The 24,706-nt window shown below is 41.8% G+C and overlaps 1 long non-coding RNA gene across 1 annotated transcript in view; it reads right to left on the bottom strand.

The window, feature by feature from the left end:
• Positions 1-1,269: 1,269 nt before the first annotated feature.
• The window catches only part of Gm15802, a 46,850-nt gene continuing 23,413 nt past the window's right edge, over positions 1,270-24,706 (bottom strand). The window contains exon 4 of the long non-coding RNA XR_876078.1: positions 1,270-1,306. This is a non-coding gene — a long non-coding RNA (predicted gene 15802). The remainder of the gene's footprint in view (positions 1,307-24,706) is intronic.

The raw sequence follows: 24,706 nt of genomic DNA, 5'->3' as shown, positions 1-24,706 counted from the left end.
AGATACCATGACCATGGCATACCTTACAAAGGAAGGTAGTTAACTGGGGATGGCTTACAGTTCACAGGTTTAATCCGTTATCATAATGGTAGGAAACATGGTGGCATGCAGGCAGACATGATACTGGGGAAGGAACTGAGAGCTTCACATCTTTATCTGCAGGCAGCAGAAGTGAATGCCACCCTCGCCATAGCTCGAGCAACTGAAACCTCAAAGCCCGCCTTCATAGTGACATACTTTCTCCAACAAGGCCACACCCAATCCAATAAGGCCACACCTCCTAATAGTGCCACTCCCTATGGGCCTATAGGAGCCATTTTTGTTCAAACCACCATAAACCCTGAATATGAGAATGAAGAAACCACAGGTCAAGGACTACAAAATCATAAATACAGTCACCTATATTTTTTTAAATCATCGTCTATTTTCTTTTCCTTATTTATTTATTTTATGTATATCAGTGCTCTATCTGCATGTACACCTGCATGCCAGAAAAGGGTATCAGATCACATTATAGATGATTAAGATCCATCATGTGGTTGCTAGGCGTTGAACTCAGGACCTCTGGAAGAGCAGACAGCGCTCTTAACCACTGAGCCCCATCTCCCATTTTTCAAATGTTCATCTTCAGTCCATATAGGTTGAATTTTTGTAAAAGGCATAATGTAGGGACAACTGGTTTATCCAACCACTTTTATTCAGATGGCGTCTTACCAGCTACAATTTTTGCATTAATTAGATGGTTGAACACGTGAGGTTTTCTCCTCTATTCTGCTTTTCTTTACCAGTTTTTCTCTGCCAGCCTCAGAGACATGCTATCTAATTAATCCATGCTTAATCCACATTCATAATCATCTTAAAATCTGGTGGTCACCTCCAACAGAACAAAATACCTTCTTCTTATGAACACTCCGATGGACATGTAAATTTAATTTTAAAAGCTCGAAAATATAAAAAAACTAATTCCTTTGAATAATAGTCCAAGCAAAATAAAATTACATTCTGCTCTAAGTACCTTATCAAAAGCAAAAAAACATTCTATCATTTCATGCTCCCAACGCACACAAGCAGCCCGACTTCCTGTCTGAAATGAAGAAGGAACTTTTAATATCAGTGACAACATGTTTCTGCACCTTTTGTTCCTTCTAATAAGAAAGAGTCAATATGTAATTTCTTCACTGATGCTACCAAACTACTTTTGAGAATTCAGGCTTTCAAAGTAACTTCTGAAAATAATTTTTAAGTAAAAATGTTATTTTACAACGACTTACTACCCAGTGATGTGATACAAGGATGATTTCTTGATCTAAAAAAAAAAAAAAAAATCAAGATTTAGAGTCCCTCTTCAGTAAAGCATGCAAGGACAGCATTTCTTCCTTTTTTTTTTTAATTAGGTATTTTCCTCATTTACATTTCCAATGCTATCCCAAAAGTCCCCCATACCCTCCCCCCACCACCACTCCCCTACCCACCCACTCCCACTTTTTGGCCCTGGCGGTCCCCTGTACTGGGGCATATACAGTTTGCCTGTCCAATGGGCCTCTCTTTCCAGTGATGGCCGGCTAGGCCATCTTTTGATACATATGCAGCTAGAGTCAAGAGCTCCGGGGTACTGGTTAGTTCATAATGTAAGGACAGCATTTCTTAGTGACAGTGAATAACTGTTTTTGCTGTCTGTTCTAAGAGCCACAGGTTTCAGTTTTAGGAAGTCACATTGGTACTCAAGACCACAAAACTATGAAGGTGTGTTATATATTTCCCTAGACGTTAGTTGAATCAACTTCTGGCATTTCAAAATAATATTTTCCACACACATTTGTGAATTTTCATTTATGAACCTCTTTTGGAAATGGTCCTATTTAGACTAGGAAAGGCCTGATGGTCACTGTAGCTCACTGAGGTTGTTTTCAGTGAGTAAAATATGGCTATGGCTTTAAGATATCTGAAGAACAGAGATAATGATAATGGCACCGCCCAACATCAGGTAATAACAAAATTCCAGATCCTTTGGACAATCTTCTGATGGCAGTAAGGTAGATGCATAAAAGGTCAAGTTACCATCTTCACAGCAAGGATAAATCAACACTCCTCCTTCTGTCCTCGCACAATAAACAAACAGGATTAGGGAAAACAGCAGAAGGGGGTGGGGAGTAGGAAAGAAATCACATACTTGCCACCAATTAAAAAGGTGCCACTTTGTTAACAGTCGCTCACTGTTTCAGGAGGAAATTTTTCACTTTGCTGAGTCTGTCGTCATGGCAATGAAAATTGAGACCTATTTCTTCCTGGCTTTAAAATCCCATATAGCAGTGATTCACCAGAGTATGAGACAATTCTGTGAGGAAAGGCACTGTGTAGGAGGAAGGAACATCTGTGGGGGCTCCTCTAGGTGTGAGGCACTTTGCATAATCCCACTTATCCTCGGCATTAATATACCTTGCAAACTTTATGTTCAGTCTGCAAAGGAGAAGGCCACTGAGGGTCGCAGAGCACCTTAATGCAGAGTACAACATTCTGACCAAAAGCAACTTGGAGAGGAAAGGGTTTATTTGGCTTATAGGTTACAGGGAAGCCCAGGCAGAAATCAGTAAGGAACTGAATCAGAGGCCATGGATGGGGTGTTGCTTACCACTTGCTTGATTAGCCTGCTTTCTTATACAACCCAGGACCACTGGCTCATGGATGGCCCTACCCACAGGAGGTTGAACCTCCCACACCAATCATTAATCAAGACAAACACTCTGAAGACAGGCCTCCAGGCCAGGCTGATGGAGGCAATCTTTCATCTTCATTTGAGATTCCCTCTTCTCAGGTGACTCTAGCTTGAGTGATGTTGACAGAAACTAACCAGCAGAGAGCATGGCATACACTCCATGCACCTATCTTCCTGACAATATGACATATGATGGGAACTACAAATCTAACAATTTGACACAACTATCAATCTACAAGCAGCAATTCTGATTTACTTAATTTACTGTTAAAGTTAAGGAGGGCAATTCAGTTCTCTGGTGTTATCTCTGATGATCATAAATGTTATCTCTGATATCTCTCCTAATCTACAGTTTCAGAACCTTTCGGATCGGTTGCAATAGTAACAACATACAGGACAGTTAACTCATTCCCTGTGTATGAATACAGAGGCATGAAGAGCCTCCCAGTAACCAACTCAACATTGTGGTCCATGGGCTATCCTCCCAGAGATCACCCTTCCCTTTGGAATCAAGACTTCTATACCAATAGAGCTTCATTCTGAGGGTAGGAAGTAAAACTTGGTTTGTAGATCACCAGAGAACACTATAAGAGAAGGAAGTGCCAATTTCAGCCCTTGGTGACTGGACCCAGGAACCTTGTCTACAGCAGATACAGTACCACATATTGGACTTGGAATATGTTCAGCATCCAGAGATTATTCTCTCAGCTCTGCAAAGCAAAGCTCCCTTCCTGGCACCATAAACTCCCTATTCAAAGTCGTTCTACCATTTTAAGAATTCTTTGGCATGGTCAGGCTTATGACAAGACAGATGAATTCCATCAGCTGGCCCCCTGATAACTTCCTTAGTCAGAAATGATGTTTATGTGAAACATCCTGACAGCAGCTACAGCCTTCTACAAATCCACAGATGGTAGTCTTGGCAGAAGCACTGTGGACAGGAAAAGGAAAATCCATACAGAGTAAGTGTGTATTCTAATAAGAATAACATGGTGCCCCGCCATGACGGAAATGCCCTGATACTCCAGTCGTACACCAAGTAGCTCTGATTAAGTATTCAAGGACTTGTCACAAATTCTGTTTTCACAGGAGTGAAGGATATATCCCCTGGACCTTTCCAGGTAGAAGTCTATACAATAGATTCACCAGAGTTCTCCAATCTCGCCATGCTTTGATGCTTCCCCTCAGTGTGTACTGTACTTGTGTGCAGTGCTAGTATTTGACACCACGTGGTGGCGAAAGAGGTTTTTACTCTGCATCTCACTTGGGCTGATGTTAAATCTTCCTGAGGGCTGATTAGCACCTTTCATTCCATCTGCAGCATTAACCCCTCTTCGTGGTATAGCTTAATGTACTCATAGATTCCAAAATTAGGAGGTGGCTTTCTGGAGGAAAGAGTTGCCACACCTCAGATAAAAAATTAAGATCCCTAAGCCAGACTTGGTGGCACTGGGCTGTGAACCCAGCTGGAGACTGAAGCAGGAGCATCACAAGTTCAAGCCCTACCTGGATAGACCCTGTCTTCAATAAAAACTTAAAAGGGCTGGAGAGAGAAAGCAGTGAAGCCCCTGCCTAGCCTGTGAGCAAGTGTGAGATCCAAGTTCAATGCCCAGTGCTGTACACAAAGAAAGAAAGAAAGAAAGAAAGAAAGAAAGAAAGAAAGAAAGAAAGAAAGAAAGAAAGAAAGAAAGAAAGAAAGAAAGAAAGAAAGAAAGAAAGAAAGAAAGAAAGAAAGAAAGTCTATGAAGACAAAGGTTTCATTGTGTTTTTATACCTCTGTACTTAACAGTATCTGGTGCACAGTAAGTAGGCACTCTAATCTTTATAGAATCAATCAACAAAGAAATCAAAGAATGATGAAATGAAAGAAGAGCCCTCAAGGGAATATTATCCAAATATAGACTTAGAGGAACATAGACTAGAGAAAGAAAACCAAGGTGAATGTCATAGAAGCCATAGATGGAAATTATGAATTATCAAAAGCTATTCTACAGCCACACCACCCTGAATGAGCTGAGCACATCTGAAGTCATATGAGTTGCCAAGGATCAGATCTATGTAAAGGTTAAAGAAAGAATGAGAGGAAGAATTGCGTTGACTCGTAGCCCTTTCCCAAGACATCCCAGCTGGATGGCGGTGGGCTGTGAAGAAGTGAAGACATAGAAAAGGAAAGCTTTTTTTTTTCACTTTTTCCTTTGCTCTTTAATTGTAGGGATTTCTGCTGCTCCATGTAATAATTCTACACACACACACACACACACACACACACACACACACACACACACACACACACACGATGTGTAGTGATTAAGTCAGTACAGGTATTTCTCATTTCTTTACAGTTTATCATTCTTCTGGGTGTTTGGAATAAACATTGTGTTTGCTGCAGTCACGTCACTGTATTAAAAGCACCAGATCTTTAGTCTAACTGGGACTTCACACTGTAGAGCAACCGCTCCAGTCTTCCTCCTCCCCCAGATCCCTCGAGGTTCTAATCATCGCTATTCTGATCTGAACTGAGTTCAACTGTTTCGGTGATTTGTTTGGGGATTGGGTTTTGTTTGGCTGTTTTTAGCTTTCGCGTACATTTGAGAACACGAAGTACTTCTTACTGCATCTGCCTTAGTTTGTTAAACATGACGTCTTCCGTGGCACTTCTTTTCTGTAGTCAAGCAGTAGGCCTTTGATTATATATACCCATCCTGCATAAATCCCGTCATCTGTTAATGTTTACCTAGCTTGATTCCATATCTTAACCACTGTGTGCCGGCAAACATGAAGAGCACCGATAACACTTTAACAGGCCGATTGCCCACTTTGGTAACTACTTAAAAATCAAGCAATCGGTTCCAGATCCTGCAAGCAGCAGAGAGCAGCTTCAGCCATGTGGCTCTGGCTTTAGAGTCAAGAATAGAAGGGACTACTGGGACTATTGATGCTGGTTAGCTGAAGCTGAGAAATTAGCAGTGATTAAGAAGAGACCAGCGTCATTGAACTGAAATCTTCTGGGAAGTGTTTTCTGAGAGCACAAAGAAGCTGCGTTCCAGATATAGCCAAGGATGTACCTCCTGCTACAGCTGTACTTGGTGATATGCAAGAGTTACCCAGAGCTTCTGTGACCTTTGACATTCTGTCAGAATCTTTCAATGCCAGTTACATGGGATGATCACCAAGAACAGCAGCAGTAATGGAGTGGATCAACCTGAGTTTAGAGTGCTACAGAAGGCAGAGCTGGAGAAGTGACACCAGCCCTTTGGAGGAGCCCAGAAGATCATGTGTGGATACCAGATGTTGAAACAGAAAGTTGTAACTTTGAAGTTGCCTTGGAGACCCCAAGATTTTGGAGATGCCAGAGCCATGAGCTATCTGCTAAGGAAACCTGTTAATGGAGTGGAACCAGCCCAAGAGACAGAAGTTTGTTGCTGACGACAAAGGTGATATGGGACTGTTTAGATGGTCAACTTGATCCTGACTCAACTTTGGTACCTGGTATCTGTCCAGAAATTTGTCCATTTCGTCCAGGTTTTCCAGTTTTGTTGAGTATAACCTTTTGTAGAAGGATCTGATGGTGTTTTGGATTTCTTCAGGATCTGTTGTTACCTCTCCTGGGCATATATCCAGAAGATGCCCCAACTGGTAAGAAGGACACATGCTCCACTATGTTCATAGCAGCCTTATTTATAATAGCCAGAAGCTGGAAAGAACCCAGATGCCCCTCAACAGAGGAATGGATACAGAAAATGTGGTACATCTACACAATGGAGTACTACTCAGCTATTAAAAAGAATGAATTTATGAAATTCCTATGCAAATGGATGGACCTGGAGGGCATCATCCTGAGTGAGGTAACACATTCACAAAGGAACTCACATAATATGTACTCACTGATAAGTGGATATTAGCCCCAAACCTAGGATTCCCAAGATATAAGATACAATTTGCTAAACACATGAAACCCAAGAAGAATGAAGACTGAAGTGTGGACACTATGCCCCTCCTTAGAATTGGGAACAAAACATCCATGGAAGGAGTTACAGAGACAAAGTTTGGAGCTGAGATGAAAGGATGGACCATGTAGAGACTGCCATATCCAGGGATCCACCCCATAATCAGTATCCAAACACTGACACCATTGCATACACTAGCAAGATTTTATCGAAAGGACCCAGATGTAGCTGTCTCTTGTGAGACTATGCCAGGGCCTAGCAAACACAGAAGTGGATGCTCACAGTCAGCTAATGGATGGATCACAGGGCTCCCAATGGAGGAGCTAGAGAAAGAACCCAAGGAGCTAAAGGGATCTGCAACCCTATAGGTGGAACAACATTATGAACTAACCAGTACCCCGGAGCTCTTGACTCTAGCTGCATATGTATCAAAAGATGGCCTAGTCGGCCATCACTGGAAAGAGAGGCCCATTGGACACGCAAACTTTATATGCCCCAGTACAGGAGAACGCCAGGGCCAAAAAGGGGGAGTGGGTGGGTAGGGGAGTGGGGGTGGGTGGGTATGGGGGACTTTTGGTATAGCATTGGAAATGTTAATGAGCTAAATACCTAATAAAAAATGGAAAAAAAAGAAAAAAAAAAAATCAAGCAATCTATTTTCCTTAGAGAAGGAAAGCAAGAAGTAAAGGAAGGGGCCAGGCGTGGTGACTCATGCTTGTAATCCCATTACTCCAGTGGCTCAGGCAGGCCCATCACCATGGGTACTAGGCTACAGCCTGGGCTACAGAGAAGAAACAGAGGAAGGAAACACTTTATAGGTCCCAGAAAAGAAGAAATTGATAAAGAGGCTGAAAACTGTTCTAACCTAGTCTTGAAGGGAAGTCAAATCTTTGGGGCGAGGCAATCCTAAGCAAATCCTGATGTAATTTGAGAAAAAGAATGAAAACTCTTTGTAGGCTTAGATTTTTTTAAGTGACTGTGATTTGAGGGGTTTTGTTTAGTTGGTTGGTTGGTTAGTTGGTTGGTTGCTTTTTTTGTTGTTGTTGCTGTTATTGTTGTTTTAGAATTATTTATTTATTTTATATACAGGAATACACTGTAGCTGTCTTCAGACACACCAGAGGAGGGCATCAGATCCCATTACAGATGGTTGGGAGCCACCACATGGTTGCTGGGAATTGAACTCAGGACCTCTGGAAGTACGGTCAGTGCTCTGAACCACTGAGCCATCTCTTCAGACCAGGCTAGATTTTTTTGGGTATTTTTTGTTTGTTTGTTTTTGTTTGTATCGTCCTTTTTTTAATTGGATATTTTCTTTATTTACATTTCAAACATCGTCCCCTTTCCAGGTCTCCCCTTCAGAAGCCCCCATTCCATCCCCCCTCCCCCTGCCTCTATGAGGGTACTCCCCCACCCACCCACACACTCCCGTCTTCCCACCCTGGCATTCCCCTACATTGGGACATCGAACACTCTCCAGCCCAGGGGCCTCTCACCCACTGACGTCCAACAAGGCCATCCTCTGCCACATATGCAGCCAGCACCATGGGTCCCTCCATGTATATTCTTTGGTTGGTGGTCCAGTTCCAGGGAACTCTGGGGCAGGGGTGAGGGCTGGCCAGTTGACATTGTTGCTCCCTCCATGGGGCTACAAACCCCCTCAGCTACTTCTCCAACTCCTCCATCGGGGACCCCCCCCCCCAGCGCTCAGTCCAATGGTTGGCTGCAAGCATCTGCCTCCTTATTTGTCAGCCTCTGGCAGAGCCTCTTAGGACACAGCCATATCAGGCTCCTGTCAACAAGCACTTCCCAGCATCCACAATAACGTTGGGTTTTGCTGGCTGTATATGGGATGGATCCCCAGATGTGGCAGTCTCTGGACAACTTTTCCTTCAGTCTCTGCACCACATTTTGTCTCCATATTTTCTCCTGTGAATATTTTGTTCCCCCTTCTAAGAAGCACTGAAGCATCCACACTTTGATCTTCCTTCTTCTTGGGCTTCAAGATTTTTTTTTTAATGTTAACTATCTTCTTTCAAAATTCTGATGATGTGATTCTATTTCTAATTAATTTCCCTTATCCATTTGTCTATTGGTGCTTCTTGTGCTTTCAATGGTCTGATTGCTTTCTAGCATTCAATATTCAAGTTTTCAGAGGCCAGTTTCTAGCAATGACTATCTGATTCCGGGGTCTGATATGGCTCTATTTATACCTGAACCCAATCTCTGTAAGAAGTCATTGAGTGCTTCTCCAGGTCCCTGTATTGCCATCATAAATGAAGTGGATTTTTCTCCAGACTCCTCAATCATATCCCAGGTTCTTAAAGCCCCAGCATAACATTGTTCAATTTTGCCATCATCAGATCAGATTTGTTCTTATAAATCAGCATAATGCCCTTCACCAAGCAGTTGGTCTTTAGTAACATCCCCCCCACCCTGCCCACTATATTCTGTTGTTCTATTTTTGTGGTTTCATGCCTCCACCATGATAACTATCGTAATGGTTGCCCAGATTCTAAAATAGTCCCTTCCAATCTTGGGGAATAACCCTATTTTTCGTATCCCAAGTATTTAACATTTTTTTAACAAATGGAGAGTGCTATCCATACAATATTATAGCCTCTTTAAGATGCTTTAGATCTAGCATTCCTATTGAATGCTGGGTCAGCTCATTATAGTCAGGACTTTCATTATCAGGCATATGCTGTACAAAGACTGAGAAGGGTGAAAGTGCCTGTGTAGACCCAAACAAATCCTCTGGTAGTGCACTCGACTGATCACTATCCAGTTGCACCTACCTGTATAATTTCCTGTTCTTCCAGGCACCTAGTTTCATGGAGGTGCTCTGGTCACCCAGCAGTGAAAGTGCATGGAGCAGGGCTAGCCAGCAGTTTACCTTCTAGACTATGTTGCTCCCCTATTTAATTGTATGGTACATTCCCATTCTCAGACACCAAGCCTGAACCCTGTTTCTCTCTTCCCACTGGCTCCTTTTGCTTCCCAAGTGCTTCTCCCTCTATTCACAAACTCTCTACATGCTTAGCCAACTCTGCAATCTTCTCTAACATAAGACAATTTTCAACTTTCCCCCTAATCTTTTTCAAGTGCATATATGTGAAAACCATGAAACAAAACCAAAAGGAGAAAAAAAAAAAAAAAAGAAGACGAAGAAAACCTTCCAGGAACAAGGTAGAAGACCACCCAGGGCCATATTTTGCCATCCTCCGTAAAGAACTTTGCTAGCCCCTCATAACCTGACCTTTCTTCTACCACATTCAGAGAAGAATTACCCGTTATGCCTAAACCACATTGGGCACCACCTGTAGGCTTAGGTTTTTTTTAAACCTACTTTTAATATGTGTTCTCAAACACTTCGATCCAGAAACTTCCACTTCAATTCTTAGATAGTGAAATACTGAAAGCAGAACCAGCTAACTACAGAAAGGCCCAAATCAGGGTCGAGGTGCCTAGTTTTCTTGCAGGGCTCTGACTGCAGAAGAGCTTACCAGGAAATTTGATAAGGTAGCAGGTCTGAGACCCTGGAAACTTGGGTACACACAACTAAGATGGTAGGTGCCTCCCTGATCCCTACCAGGTTCCTGGCCTGGAACACATGTGTGTCACACTCCCCACATCAGTAATGTAGCCCAGAACAGAGTTCTCCATGCTAATGAGGTCCCTAGAGGCCCTGAGGGTTTAGCAATAAGTTTCCCTTCCTAGGCATTCCTCCCTACAAAAGGTATTTAATCTCTGGTTCACTCTGAGAAGTTGGTATGCATCCATTTTCCACAATGAACAATCAATAAACAGTTTGGAACCAAGGACTGTCTCTTCCTCCAAACTACTGTTGGGGAGCATGGAGAAGGTCTTTGCACACAGAGCCACATTACCTAAGTCTTTCATAGAAGGCCTCTCTGTACTTCCATACAACTGCTGCTACCTTCACAGATGAGCTAAACTGGAGCTCCCAGCCCCAGCCCAGGGCTCAGCCTGAGGGCCCCCAATGGCCCTGGCCACATTCCAGTCCAAAGCCCTGTGGACCCCCAGTACTTAGTTTCTGACTTCTCTGTGTGGCTTTCTAGTGGCAACTAGATTCTCAGGAGTAATACTGGCTTTGGCTTCCTACATCTCACACTGCATTTTGTGAATCCCTGATTGGTGTCTTGCCACTTCCCTAAAGCCCAGCACCCAATGGGCATGCCCAACAGTGAACCCACATACTTTCCCCTCACCCCAGAATGGAGGACACATGGGTGACGATGACTCCTCACTAGCTTCTAACCACAGAAAATCCTTACATTGAATGATGGATCTTATGTATGTCACAATGAAATTGTCCCCTACTTACAGTCTCCTGGTAATGCACTTGATCTATGAGATGATTGCTGCCATTAAGGTCTGAAGAGATAAAGGAAACTCAAAGCCCCATCACCATTACATTGTCAAAGTCATAGAGAGAGCTAGAAAAGTTGGTGTGGACACAGTAATGTGACCTGGGCTCTAAGAATAAGCAAACATCTGTATCCCAAAGGTGAGTTCAGACACACATTGCTATTGTTTAAAAGTCATCTTATTTGTGTCAGCCATTATGTGTGTGTATATATCTACTATAATAATATAATATAATCTATACTTTATCATACCGTTTGATGATTTAGAAGTTCATGGAACTAGTCTGCTAGCTGTTTAAAGGGTAGTGATATATCCAAAGGACACAGGACATTATTGTGCTAATAATGGGAAGCTTGATACAAATCCACTCAAATCCAGTCCTCTTTCCATTCATGTCTATTGTATTAAGTGGTTTGGGGTCTTAAAGTAGCCATTAGGAATGAGCCATGATGAGGCTCAGCAGTTAAGGATGCTGGCTATACTCATGAAGAACCACAGTTCAGTTCCCAGCACCCAAGTCTAGCAGCTCACAAGCACCTGTTACTTCAGCTCAAGATCTGACACCTTCCTCTGTGGATACACACATGCACATGCACATACACCTAAGTAAAAACAATTAAATACAATCTTTTAAAAAAAAGCCATGAATATAAAAGCCTCCACAGTAGCCCCTTAATTATTTGGCTACTGTAAATGTTTGGTATAATTTGACATATGACACTTAAAGCTACTAAGTAGATTTTATACTGTGATAAGTTATACAGGATGTAACCAAGGACTACACATGGCCCCAGCTGCTTATGCAGAAAAGGACTGCCTTGTCAGGCATCAATGGAAGGAAAGGTCCTTGGTCTTATAAAAGCTCAATATATGCCCCAGTGTAGGGGAATTGAGGGTGGGAAAGCGAGAGTGGGTGGGAGGGTGGGTGGAAGCAGGGGGTAGGGGGATGGGATAAGGGATTTCTGGGAGGGGGAAAACTGGGTTAGGGGGTAATACTTGAAATGTAAATAAATTTTTAAAAAAACTTATGAGGGATACAGATTTCTCCATATATGGTTCTGACAGAGCAATTGGTGCCATAATCTGTTTTCTGTCATCAATGAAGCTGAGCAAAACTGCACACTATCTGGTTAACTTTAATCTTACTATCAAAGTCAAATTCAATGACGTGAATTAAATAGTTGCACTTTCTATCAGAACTTCAAAACTGAGGCTACAGAATTTACACAGCATTTCCCATAGACTGCCTTGTCATTTGCTAGGCTTTTGTGCACATAGATATTTCACTGTTTTAAGAGAGGCATTTTGTGTTCCAACACTAGGTTATAGTGAGGAGAAACCCCACCCTATGGGCTTCAGCTGTCCATGGACATGAAGCCCGCCCGAGAGGCTCACAATCACAGTGAGTCACTCCACGACTTCCAGTTCATCACTGTCATTTCACAGTTCTCTGGGAGGAGGAAACTTTCCCTGGCCTGGAAGATGTTGAGAGAAAAATGAGTTTAACATGTTGTCAAGTCCATAAGCCTGGGAGAATTCTTACGATCCCAAGACATACAGACACGTCAAGACCAATTTGAGTAGCACAAGCTCTGTCACGCTGCTCTCCTGGATGACTGTGCTTTGAGGAACTGCAGCAGGTGCTAAGTACAAGCATGGCTCTTTCCATCTTATAAGAAGTAAAACCACACAATAAAAGAGAATCTGGGTAGGTACTTTTGGTAGTTGGTGGTCCTATCTTTCTACATCAATTAATCAAGATAATCCCCCACAGACTGATCTCCCAGGTAATTCTAGAGCCAGTCAAGTCGATAATTAGCACTAACCATTCACAGCATGAAAAAGCCCTACCCTATGCAGTCATAAGTCAGAAGATTTTATTTTTTTTTAAAAAGTTGTATTAAGATACTCTTCAACCATCATGATACATTCAATTAAAATGTATGACAAACGGGCTTGACCATATTTGTAGAGTTGTACGACTGTCACCACAATGAATCAGAACATTTTCCTCGCCCCCAAATTAACCTCACATTCATCGGCAGTCACTTGCCTTTCTCGAACTACCTCTTATCCCCAGATAACCACTAACCTATTTTATTTATAGAGTTGGCTTCATAGGACACTTCACACTAAAAGAACACACTCTGTGCCAGACTAAGCTAAAACAACAGTCCTATCTCACATTCCACTAGTCATGTGTAAGAGTTCTCATCTCTCCATCTTCCGAAGCCACTTAGAACCACCCTGGTTGTAGCTTTCCTGGCCTAGGTGATGTTTCTCTATGGCTTTAACTTTCCCTTATCCTGATTCCTATGACACTGGGCATCTTTTAAAATACTTTCTGGAAGTTTCCACATCTTTGGAGAAATTATTATTATTATTATTATTATTGTTATCATTATCATTATTATTATTGTTATCTTATTCCTGTCCTTTGCCAAATTTTTAATTGGGTTGTCTTTCCAGGTCCTTTTATCATATGTAGTCACAGCAACTCTTGATATATTCTGGATATCGGGCCTTATCAGCTAAATGATTTGCAAATAATCTCCCCATGTATTGTGGGTTATCTTTTCATTTGCTCCATACTATCTGTTGATGTAGTTGAAAGGGAGTGTGACTCAGGTAGTACGTATGCTCAGTAAGCATGGAGACTAGAATTCAGTCTATAGGAACACAAAACAACCCACAAATACTTTTAGTCCTGGTGTAGACAACTTATCTATTATTTCTTTTGATGCCTGCACTTTTGGTGTTGTAGTTAAAAGTTCAAGGCCATCCTTGGCTATTCAATAACTGAAAGAAACAAGAGGGAGGAGGAGAAAAGAGAAAAGCTGGGGAGAAGAAGCACCCTCTAATCTGAGTTCATGAGAACATGGACTTCTTGACCTGAGTTTTAGAGCTTTTACTTTCTGAGATAGGACCCTTATCCACAGGTTAATCTTTGCATGTGTTGTGGCATAGGAGTCTAGTGCCATTGCTGTGCATGGTGCTATCCCAGCTGTGAGAGGCTCTCTTTAAAGACTATTCTTTCTCTAGCTAACATTTGGCAGCTTGATAAAGAATTAGACCACATGTATGTGCACATTTTAAATGTCTGTCTCCATGCCAGATCCACTCCAGCTTGGTCCTTATAACTTTATAGGAAACTGTGAAATCCATTAGGGCACTCTCTTTTTCAGGGTTTCATTGGTTATCCTGGGTCTCTGGGATATTTGTATGGATTCTAGGACCCACTTGTTGATTTCTGTCCCCAAAACAGACTTTTGAGAGAGTGGGCTGGGATTCTAAGTCAACTGGGGAGTATTACCATTTAAAGAGTTTTAAGTCTTTTGAATTATAAACACAAGATTTTTTTTTGTTAGTTAGTTAGCTAGCTAGTTAGCTAGTTTTGCAACCCTTCAGAAAATACAATTTTTTTTACAGGAATCAGAATTAAGATGCTCTAGAACACTTGCAAAGATGGAAAGCTGTCTGCAGTCTGTCCTTCTCCACAATGCCTGGCTCTTGTGTTCCTTACAGCAAGCTCACTGTATTTATTCTGAAGAGGCCACTGTACCTTGCAGTCAATGATCCTCAACCAAGAACATTATCAAGTTTAATAAGACTTTTAAAACAGGTCAGAAACTATTGAAAATCAAAATTGAGATTTGAGCTTGAGTACAGCTGCCTCCAAAGTGTGCATTTTCCCCATTACCACCCTTCGGGTCAGGAGTCCTTGGGTTTGACTGCCTGGATGCCAGCTCATGTTTAAGAGTTATAGACCAACTAAGTAACTACTTAATCCATTGAATTGAACATTTGTTTCCTTAGATTCTTTCTCTTTTTTTTTTACTTTTTTTTATTGGATATTTTCTTTATTCACATTTCAAATGTTATCCCCTTTCCTGGTTTCCCCTCCTCCCGGAAACCCCCTATCCCATCCTCCCTCCCCCTGCTTCTATGAGGGTGTTCCTCCACCCACCCACTTCCACTTCCCCACCCTTGATTCCCCTACTCTGAGGCATCTATCAAGCCTTCATAGGACCAAGGACCTCTCCTCCCATTGATGCATGACAAGGCCATCCTCTGCTATATATGCAGCTGGAGCCATGTGTACTCTTTGTTTGATGGCTTAGTCCCTGGGAGCTCTAGAAGGTCTAGTTGGTTGATATTGTTCTTCCTATGGGCTTGCAAATCCCTTCAGTCCCTTCTCTAACTCCTCTATTAGGGACCCCAAGCTCAGTCCAATGGTTGGCTGTGAGCATCTGCCTCCATATTTGTAAGGCTCTGGCAGGGCCTCTTAGGAGACAGCCATATCAGGATCCTTTCAGCATGCACTTCTTGGCATCTACAACTGTGTCTGGCTTTGGTAACTGTTTATGGGATGAATCCCCAAGTGGGACAGTCTCTGGATGGTCTTTCCTTCAGTCTCTGCTCTACACTTTAGCTCCATATTTGCTCCAGGAACACTCCTCCATTGTTGGTGGGATTGCAAACTGGTACAACCACTCTGGAAATCAGTTTGGTGGCTCCTCAGAAAATTGGACATAGTACTATCTGAGGACCCAGCTATACCCAGGACTCCTGGGCATATACCCAGAAGATGTTCCAACATGTAATAAGATTCTTCCCCACTTAAATTGAATTCCTAGCTTTGCTAAGACTCTCTCGACCTGCTGCCTCACATGTAAACCCTGGGAACTTCTTTCCATTTTTGCGGGTTCTCAATGCAAAGCTGTTGAAGCTTCAGTTCCCCTCATAAGGAATCACCATGGGGAGCCTTGTCCCTGTATTCTTAACTATTCTGTTTCTATTAATACTCACAGCAGCATTCAGGTTTTAATAATAACACAATTCTGTGGCACCTCTCATCTTGCTCAAGAAAAAAAAAAATTAGACATTTGCAAACTACAGCCTTCTACCAATCAATATGACAGTGTGGGAAAAAAAGCAAGTACTGTCTCCACAATTTTCCAGAGCCAGCTTTCTCTTCTCTCCTTTCTTGTTAAAAGTCGGAGGTCTTCTCTCCTCACAAATAACACTGAAGAGACAAAGACCAGCGAGGAGGAGCCGTTGCTTGAGATGGTATATTTTTAGTCATTTTGATTAAATTATGGAGATGTGAAGTTGATAATTTATTGAAGGGGAACAGGGAAGTCTATGTAAATGTTTGCAGATGAATAATTAATGTGACTTTCCGACATCACTAGGCCTTTAATTAGAGTCACTGTAAAACAAAGCAAGAACCAAAGAGCACAATTATTACTGCGGCTAATTGTAACTTTCCTAAGTAGCATTTCAGAGTCTCCGCTTAATTTGCATCTTTAAGGGATGTCAGACCATACCTAGGGTGGCACTTGCTTTTTATCCCACTTTAACTGTTTGTTTCCCTGCAGACCAAAGTCTATCAATACATTAATGATTTTTTTCCTGCTAAAAGTATTATCTAGGAAGTTTAGGATTTGTGTATTTTTTTTTTACGTACTAATTTTTATGGCAATGTTGTTTGTGCCACTTGGCTGCTGAGAAGGTACAGTGATTGACTGCACAAAGATTCAAAGAACGAGGTGCATCGTGCCACCCGCTGTCTGAGGCCCTTGATGAAGCCCCAGGCTGAGATGTTCTGCATCTCTCAGGTCATTCTCCATTGTCTCTCTTCCACTCTCTGTTCATCTTCTTGCTCCATTTTTTTCTCAGGTTCTTTCACTTATTGTTAGTCATCTCTAAGCACTCATCTCTTTTTCCCCCAAACTTGGAACTCAGCAGCAGCACTTTATTCCTTTAACCCCCAAGAAGCTGACTCAACATGTCCGCGGCCTTGATAGTTAAAACCCAGGTTTCTTGTCTTTAGCGGTGGTCGTTTTCTGGGGTCCGACATCTTATGAGAGAAGGGTGGTTCTGAACGACTGGGAGGTCCTCTGGCTCAGAGTCTACAACTCATTCAGTACCCTTGACTCTTGTGCGCTGACTCATAGTTTCTGACATAAACAGCAAGACCCAAAGAAGGGTTAACGTGAAGTGGATAAATAAATAATTCATAGCGAGAGATAGAATATCCAAGGGCATTTATTCATCAGCTAATCAACATGATCACCTTCTGAGAGAGAAATAAAATTAGGACCAGAAGGCTGTCTAAATACAATCAGAAAATAATCTTACGAGGCTTTAAGGGCTGTTCGTATAAAGCTGGAGCATCCTGGAAATTTTTCTCATTGGATACAGAGTGTGGTAGGGGGTGTGCCAGCCAAGCTAATGATGAAAGAGTTAGATGCCAGAAAGATGGGCTGTGCAAACAGAGTTCTCCCAGGTTTTAGAATCTCTACTGAATCAGAAAAAATGAAAATTAAAACAAAACCAACAAAACCCAAACAACTAGATAGCAAAGTCAAAAGCAAAAACACAAGACGTTTATGTAAAAGTTAAATCATATAGCATATTCCCGCAAACCACAAAACCCAAATAATAGAGATGACCCACTAGCAGCCTCAAATCTTTTCTGGTACAGACATGTTTGTGAAAGACAGAAGCACAGCCACCAGGCACCTTCTGATAGATGTACCTCGATCACTTGAAGATTTTTTTCCTCCCTAAGAAGCAACTTCTCTGGCTTCTCTCAGCTCGGAGGAGACAGTGGCATATCTGACAGGTAGATTTGGGAAGAATAAACTGGGTGTGCTTGTCTTTCAGTCCCCCTCCTTCCCAGGGGCGAGTTACAAATAGGCTTGCTCGCTCCTCTCCTCCTCCAGGGACAGGGACAGCCCTTTACTAGGAGGAAGTGCTACATGAGGTTTGAGGATGAAGCCTCTTCATGCTGGAACCCTGGACGAGCAGGCAAGTTGCTTTAACAGATCAAAGCCCATGCCCCAAATCTTAAAAGTCTCTCAGTAGCAAAGGTAAAATTTGGGCTTCGTTTCCCCTCTTTTATTTCTCCAACTGTTTAGAATCTAAGTCAGAAAGAGAGTGCCTTTACTGATACTGTAAAACAGGGCTAAAAAGGGAATGCTTCAGAGATGGTGGGTTTCATTCTTGCTCTTTGAGAGCATAGTTTGCGTGGGTCACAGTGTGATGTGGTGGTAGAGTGCTCTATCGGCACTGTCCAAGTTCTAACATCAGCCTCTTTACTTATGTATTGTGCTACACATTTGACCCCTGTGATCTATTTTCCATCCAGGAATATGGGAATATGAATTCTTACCTCTTATAGCTATTGTGAGTAGTGAAATAATAATACAACAGGAAATAGCCACGCTGTACAATGTATTGTGTCTTCTACAAGTATATTGCCCTGCTTTTAGTGTGGACGTGACTTGCCATAAGACAGAGTTCTTTGGAGCAAAAACTGTGTCTGATAAGGACTGCACAGCTCCCAGCATGGAACAGAGCCTAACACATGTTTGCCGTGTGGATGGATGAAACAGGAGGTGAGTTTGAAAGCCCAAGGCAGGAGCCCTGCTCTTCAGTGAAACACAGAGCACTTTACTAAGAGAAAATATATCGCTTTAGCTTACTTCACAGTTCACAGTTTATCAGAAAGCTAGAAAGTGTTTTATAATTATTGGCAAATGTATTTCGTCCAAGTGTGCTTGGAAACTATATTCAAAAAAAAAAAAAAAAAAGTTATCCAATTGTGAATCTTTGCTGCCCTCTAGTGGATACAAAGCGGTGAACAGTGTTGGCATACATACAATTACCAAAGAATAAATAAGAATGGTAAGTTATTTCTGAAAATCAAAACAGCGTTACCTCGTAAGTGTAACCCAAACAGTTGCCTTTTTCATACCTTTTTCAGGTTTTTTTTTCAACCTTTACATTAATGTCTCAGACAACAACTTATTTGTATTCAGAATCTAGTTCTGAGGGATACTCTGGAACAATGTTTAACATTGCACATTTTGCATCAATGATAACCTTTTTTTTTGTTTTGTTTTTTTCAAGACAGGGTTTCTCTGTGTATCCCTGGCTGTCCTGGAACTCACTTTGTAGACCAGGCTGGCCTCGAACTCAGAAATCTGCTTGCCTGCTTCTGCTGGGCAGGCAGTGCTGCGATTAAAGGCGTGTGCCACCACGCGGGGCTTCCAATTTTTAAATAAGCCACGTGAAAGTCGAAAAACAGCTGCAGGTGGAGAATGTCGTTTAGAAATGCAACAAGTGTCGAGGGTACTCGGGTTCCATTCTCACAAAGACGCGCATAGTTAATCCTGCGCTATATCCCAATTTTATGTCACTTAGATGCCCACAGTGGGGTCCCAAAGAACCTTTAATTCAATCCAAACATATTTCTGAGTCCTCAGGAGCTTCAAAACTCGGAAAAGGGAAGGTTGGTTGGAATAAAACAACACAAACAGACAGTCTTTACATATAAATAAGAAAACCCAGGGCCATGTGTGCTGCTGTATAAGACAACAGGCAGTGATCTGTCAGAATGCCACTATATCAATACAGCTGTAGAGACTGCAGAGAAGGAAGGTTTACAGTGCAAATGCTTGCTAGAGTAGGCGGAAAGTGAGTGGGCTCTGGAAGGGTAGGTAATGTGTAATAAGTAAAGGTGTCTTTGGAGAAGACAGAAGTGGAACTCTGGATTACAAAAGTATAGCACCAACTTCCGGGAAAGGTCTAACCAGGAACGGCTACAGCAGCAAGCGTGTTCAGAAAAGCAATCTATGTATAACCTAGTTAGAACCAGGAGGAGGGCCACTAAAACCCATATCAAACCCAGACTTTGTCAGCTTTGAAAGTTGTTGAAAATTTATAAGGAATCACAATGACTTTAGAGAAAAATTATAATCTATAAGGTTAAGTTGAAAGCTAAAGGGGTCGGTTAGAGGGGCCATGACACAGCCCAGACATGAGGATCAGAACTGTAGCTATAATGGCAATCCGGAAAGAGAGAGGTTGTCTCAGGAGGAAAAACCAAGTCTCTCGGCAGCTGACTGATGCCAAAGTGAGTAAGTCTGGAGAAGGAGTGTGAGAGAACGAACAGGTCTCTGAGGTTTCGAGTCTAAGCATCTAAGAGCACGTGGGAGCCAAGAAAACATAGATCACAGGGTTGGAGAAGTCTCGGCATTAAACTGTTTGGCACACGTGCTTAAAGGACAAAGTTATTCTACTGTCTGCTACTACTTAGAAACTTTACATTTATCAACAAGGAAACAGAGGGAGATCAAAAATGTATAACTTCACAGTTCATATTTAAATTGTAATAAAAAAATCTAAAAGTTACCTTTGACTGTAAGTTTGTAAGACTTGTTTTATTTCACTTTTGTTTATTTTCCATTTGACACCAATTGGGCAAATATATGTAATATGGTTTCCGTGCATGGATGCATTTTGCAGTGATCAAAGCAGGATCACGGCATGCCCACTGTCTCAAACATTTACCTTGTCTCCGAGGTGCAATGTTCAAAAATCCTCTCTTCTGGACACTTCCAAATGTGCAGAACATGACTGTTCATTGTAGTCACAGTGCTATGCAAAGGAACTGTCACTCCTTACCCGACCCTCCCTGTGTCCGGTCCAGTTCTGGCAAGCCATCATTCTTTTCTGGATTTTTGGGGTGAGCACTCACATTCCAAACCCAGAAGGCAGGATAATGAAATATGTGTCACTCAGGGTTCGACCTATTTCTCATCCTACACTTACAATCTTAAGATCTCTGAGGGATTTAAATGTTGCCTGGTAACTGTTTACACTGCTTCGGTCACATCCCCTCTTTTCTCTCTCCTTCCTCCCCCACGCTAGGGACAGAAACCGGAGTGTGATGCACACAAGCACTCTACCATCAAGCTCCACCCACAACCATCCCATCATACCTTTTCACACTTCAGAATAGAATCCTTTACCTTTCATATTAAAGCCCTTTTTTAGAATATGCAAGCTATGAAGTTTAAGAGCTATTTCCTATACTGTGGATATTGTCTGACACACAGCACGTGTTCTAGCACAGATTTTAGATTTAAATTAATTTTAACTGAACTGTGTTAGAACTCATCTCCCAAGAACAGAGATAATTAATTGAAACATCACCTTTGGTGGCCTAAGCACCCCCCCCCATCTCCCTCCATATATCACTGTTTGAAGTACTGAGAGGCGTTATCAGAAATAGGAGTGTTAGCTAAATAACTCCACGTGATGGCATTGCACTCTTCTTCCCTTGGAGATTGGCCTTACAGTTAGTTCTCCCTTGACCAGCAGGGTCCCATCTGTCTTGCTACACTGAAGACACCAATTACAGGAAAAAACAAACAAGCCCTTGTGCTTGTAGGAAATCCTCCTTGCATACATGGTTCAGAATTATAACAAAATATGCTTTTTAAATGCACATGAACATCCCCGAGATACATCATATGTTTGACTATAAAACAAACAACAGGTTTTAAAGGAGTGTGTCCCACAAAGGAGGCACTGGCCATATTTGGTTGTGAACTCTAGAAATGTCCTATAAAGAAATCACTCATGGGCTGAAGAGATGGCTCAGTGGTTAAGAGCACCGACTGCTCTTCTTGAGGTCCTGAGTTCAATTCCCAGCAACCACCTGGTGGCTCATAACCATCTGTAATGGGGTCTGATGCCCTCTTGTGTGTCTGAAGAGAGCAATGCTGTACTCATATACAAAAAATACATACATCTTTAAAAAAAAAAGAAAGAAAGAAAGAAATCACCCAACAGATTGTGAGCACTTAATATAAGTATAGATTATCTTAAGAATTATTTTAGCATACTGATTCTTTGTTGCAATGTTGATAGTTTGGGATTTAAGTAAAATACCAAAGTATATTCATAAGCTACAGTGAAATTAAATTAGGGGCTAATAACAAGAAAAAAAGCAGGAAAAAGGTGAGGATGGATTTGGGAAATACTTTGAGATGATTCTAACTGTAGAGAGAATTAAGCAAACAATGTGTAAGAGTAATATATAGAAGAAAAAATATATCTTGACAACCCAAGTGCTGATAACCTAAATTCTTCTGTAAGAATATATAAAGAGAAAAACTACACACACAAGGGATAAATAATAAGTACTAAGGATTAGAAAAATTATAAAAATAGAGAAGAGAAAATATTAAATTGATTCTTGTGAGAGAAAATTTTGACAAGTTTTCATTAGATTAATTACACAAAAAAGATGATATTCAAGTGGCTAAAATTGGGAAGGGAAGGGAAGGGAAGGGAAGGGAAGGGAAGGGAAGGGAAGGGAAGGGAAGGGAAGGGAAGGGAAGGGAAGGGAAGGGAAGGGAAGGGAAGGGAAGGGAAGGGAAGGGAAGGGAAGGGAAGGGAAGGGAAGGGAAGGGAAGGGAAGGGAAGAGAGAGAGAGAGAGAGAGAGAGAGAGAGAGAGAGAGAGAGAGAGAGAGAGAGAGAATAAGGAAAGTTAAGACTGTGGCCAGAGACACAAAAAGATGAGAAAGGAGAAAAAGAAAAGAGGGATCAAGACTAATGCCAACTTGATCTTAAGAAGGAAAAGAAAAAAGCCAATGCTAGATTTTAATGTCATGCCTGCTTCCAAGTTAGATTACAAGGCCAAAGCCACAGGATCTGGCACACAAATAGACATAAAGTCAACAGAACAGATTAGATATAAACCCATACAAGCTACAATGACCCAATTTTTGACAAAGATGTCAAAACAATACACTAGAGAATAGACAACCTTCTCAATAACCAGCAGGGAAACTAGATTTCCACAGGAAACTAAATCCTTTTCTCTCACCCTGTGCAAAACAAAATCAACATCAAATAGATCAAAGATCTGAAGCTCTTGAACACTTTGAGGAAAAGGAGCAGAAAACACTTAAAAACATCAGCGTAAGCCACTCGAAAAATAACGGAAGCAATCCAACCCCAGTTCTAGGAATGAGAACTCTCCTTTCAAATTGTTGGTCAGAGGAGTCCAAGAGATCTCCAAACAATTTTAAGCTATTGTCATCGCCCTTGGTTGAAGGTAAAGCCCTATTGCTGAAAGGTCTTCATACATAGTACTCAAGCTAGATTTGATCTGAAAGCCTCCTCCTTGAAGACTAGCTTTCACAGTACCAAAAGGTAATTACATGATGCCAAGAGAGAAAAGGCAATACTAGTCCTGCCCAGCAGTGATGTCTTTGAGCTACACAGTGAACTCAGCAAGATATCCCTAAAGGTGCAATAGTGATATTCATATCTTGGTAGTAACCAGCAGCTGTCCAACTTAATGGGCCTGGTACTAGAAACCTACCCAATTCCCAGGGCTAATGATGGCATGAATCTTGCAGAAGAACATACTATCACCATTTTACTAAACCAGCACAATCCCTTACATTCTATATCCCCTTATTCCTACAGATAAATATAGTTCTCACCCCTCATCAAAGAAACTTCTCTTTGCATCAGATGGAGACTATTACAGAAAACCACAACTGATCAAAGTACAAAGACCAATGGCTCATGGACTGCCAAGACCCAGTGCATAGATCTAAAACATAATTCTTGCACCTGAGGTTCGGGCAAGATCAGGGAAGAGAGGTAGAGAGATCAGAAGAGCCAGAGGATCAGGAAACCTACTGTGACACTGTATCTCCTAGAAGTGAAGGGGAATCTATGCCCATAATACCTCAACAATATGGCTGTGTAGCCACCAGTGGCTACATGAACTGGGTTCCTGAAAGAAAAGCTGGGGTTGTATGGGAGAGACAATGAGAGAAGAATGAGACCAAGACAAAGTTTCTGATCAAGGCCCAATGTTTACTTTTTGAGTCTGAACTTAAAAAGGGGGGAAGACCACCCCCCCACACTACACCAGAACTTGATTTGTCAGGAAAACAGGTTCAGCCTCTCAGCAGGTAGTGGTGTCTTGGAGGAAGCTGAAGATGGCTGGACAATAGACTTTACCTAGGTTGGAAGACTCCACCCTAGCTGGGCTAGCCAGCTGTGGCAGAAACAAGGTCTAAATCACCTGCTCAAGGCTGGGAGAGGGTACATGGCTGCCTAAAAAGACCTGAACAATGAATGACATTAGTAGACATGCCATTGTAAAAGGGAGAAATCTCATAGGACCCCACCCCTACATAGAGAACTCCAGGCAACAACTAAAGATTGCTAAGAGGGGGAAAGTTGGTTGTTCCCAGGAACAAGCCCTCTAACTGGATGTCGAATTCCAAATGACCTGCTGGAAAGTCAAATACACACAGGCAAATGGACTCTGAAGGCCACATTTGAATAGGTATGCATTTATACACATATGTTACAATAACAAGAAAAAGAAATATGTTACAATTCAAGAAAATGAGGCCATACATTTGAGAAGGAGTGAGTCAGGGTACATGGAAGAGGTTTGAGGGAGTGAAGGGAAGAGGGAAATGATGTAATTATAATTTTAAAAATAATAAAATTTTTAATTAAAAAATGAAAAGACTACCCTGAGATTCCATCCTAATTAGAATGTCAGTCATTAAGAAAATAACAGATTTTTTTATTGGATATTTTCTTTATTTACATTTAAAATATTATCCCCTTTCCTGGTCTACCCTCCAGAAACCCCCTATCCCATCTCCCCTCCCCGTCTCTATGAGGGTGCTTCTCCACCCACCACCCACTTCTGCCTTCCCACCCTGACATTCCCTTACACTGGGGCATTGAACCCCCACAGGACCAAGGGCCACTCCTCCCATTGATATCCAACAAGGCCATCCTCTGCCACAT

Source organism: Mus musculus, chromosome 16, assembly GCF_000001635.26.
Source record: "Mus musculus strain C57BL/6J chromosome 16, GRCm38.p6 C57BL/6J".
In the NCBI taxonomy this organism is placed as follows: domain Eukaryota; kingdom Metazoa; phylum Chordata; class Mammalia; order Rodentia; family Muridae; genus Mus; species Mus musculus.
This window is presented reverse-complemented; position numbering and strand designations above follow the sequence as displayed.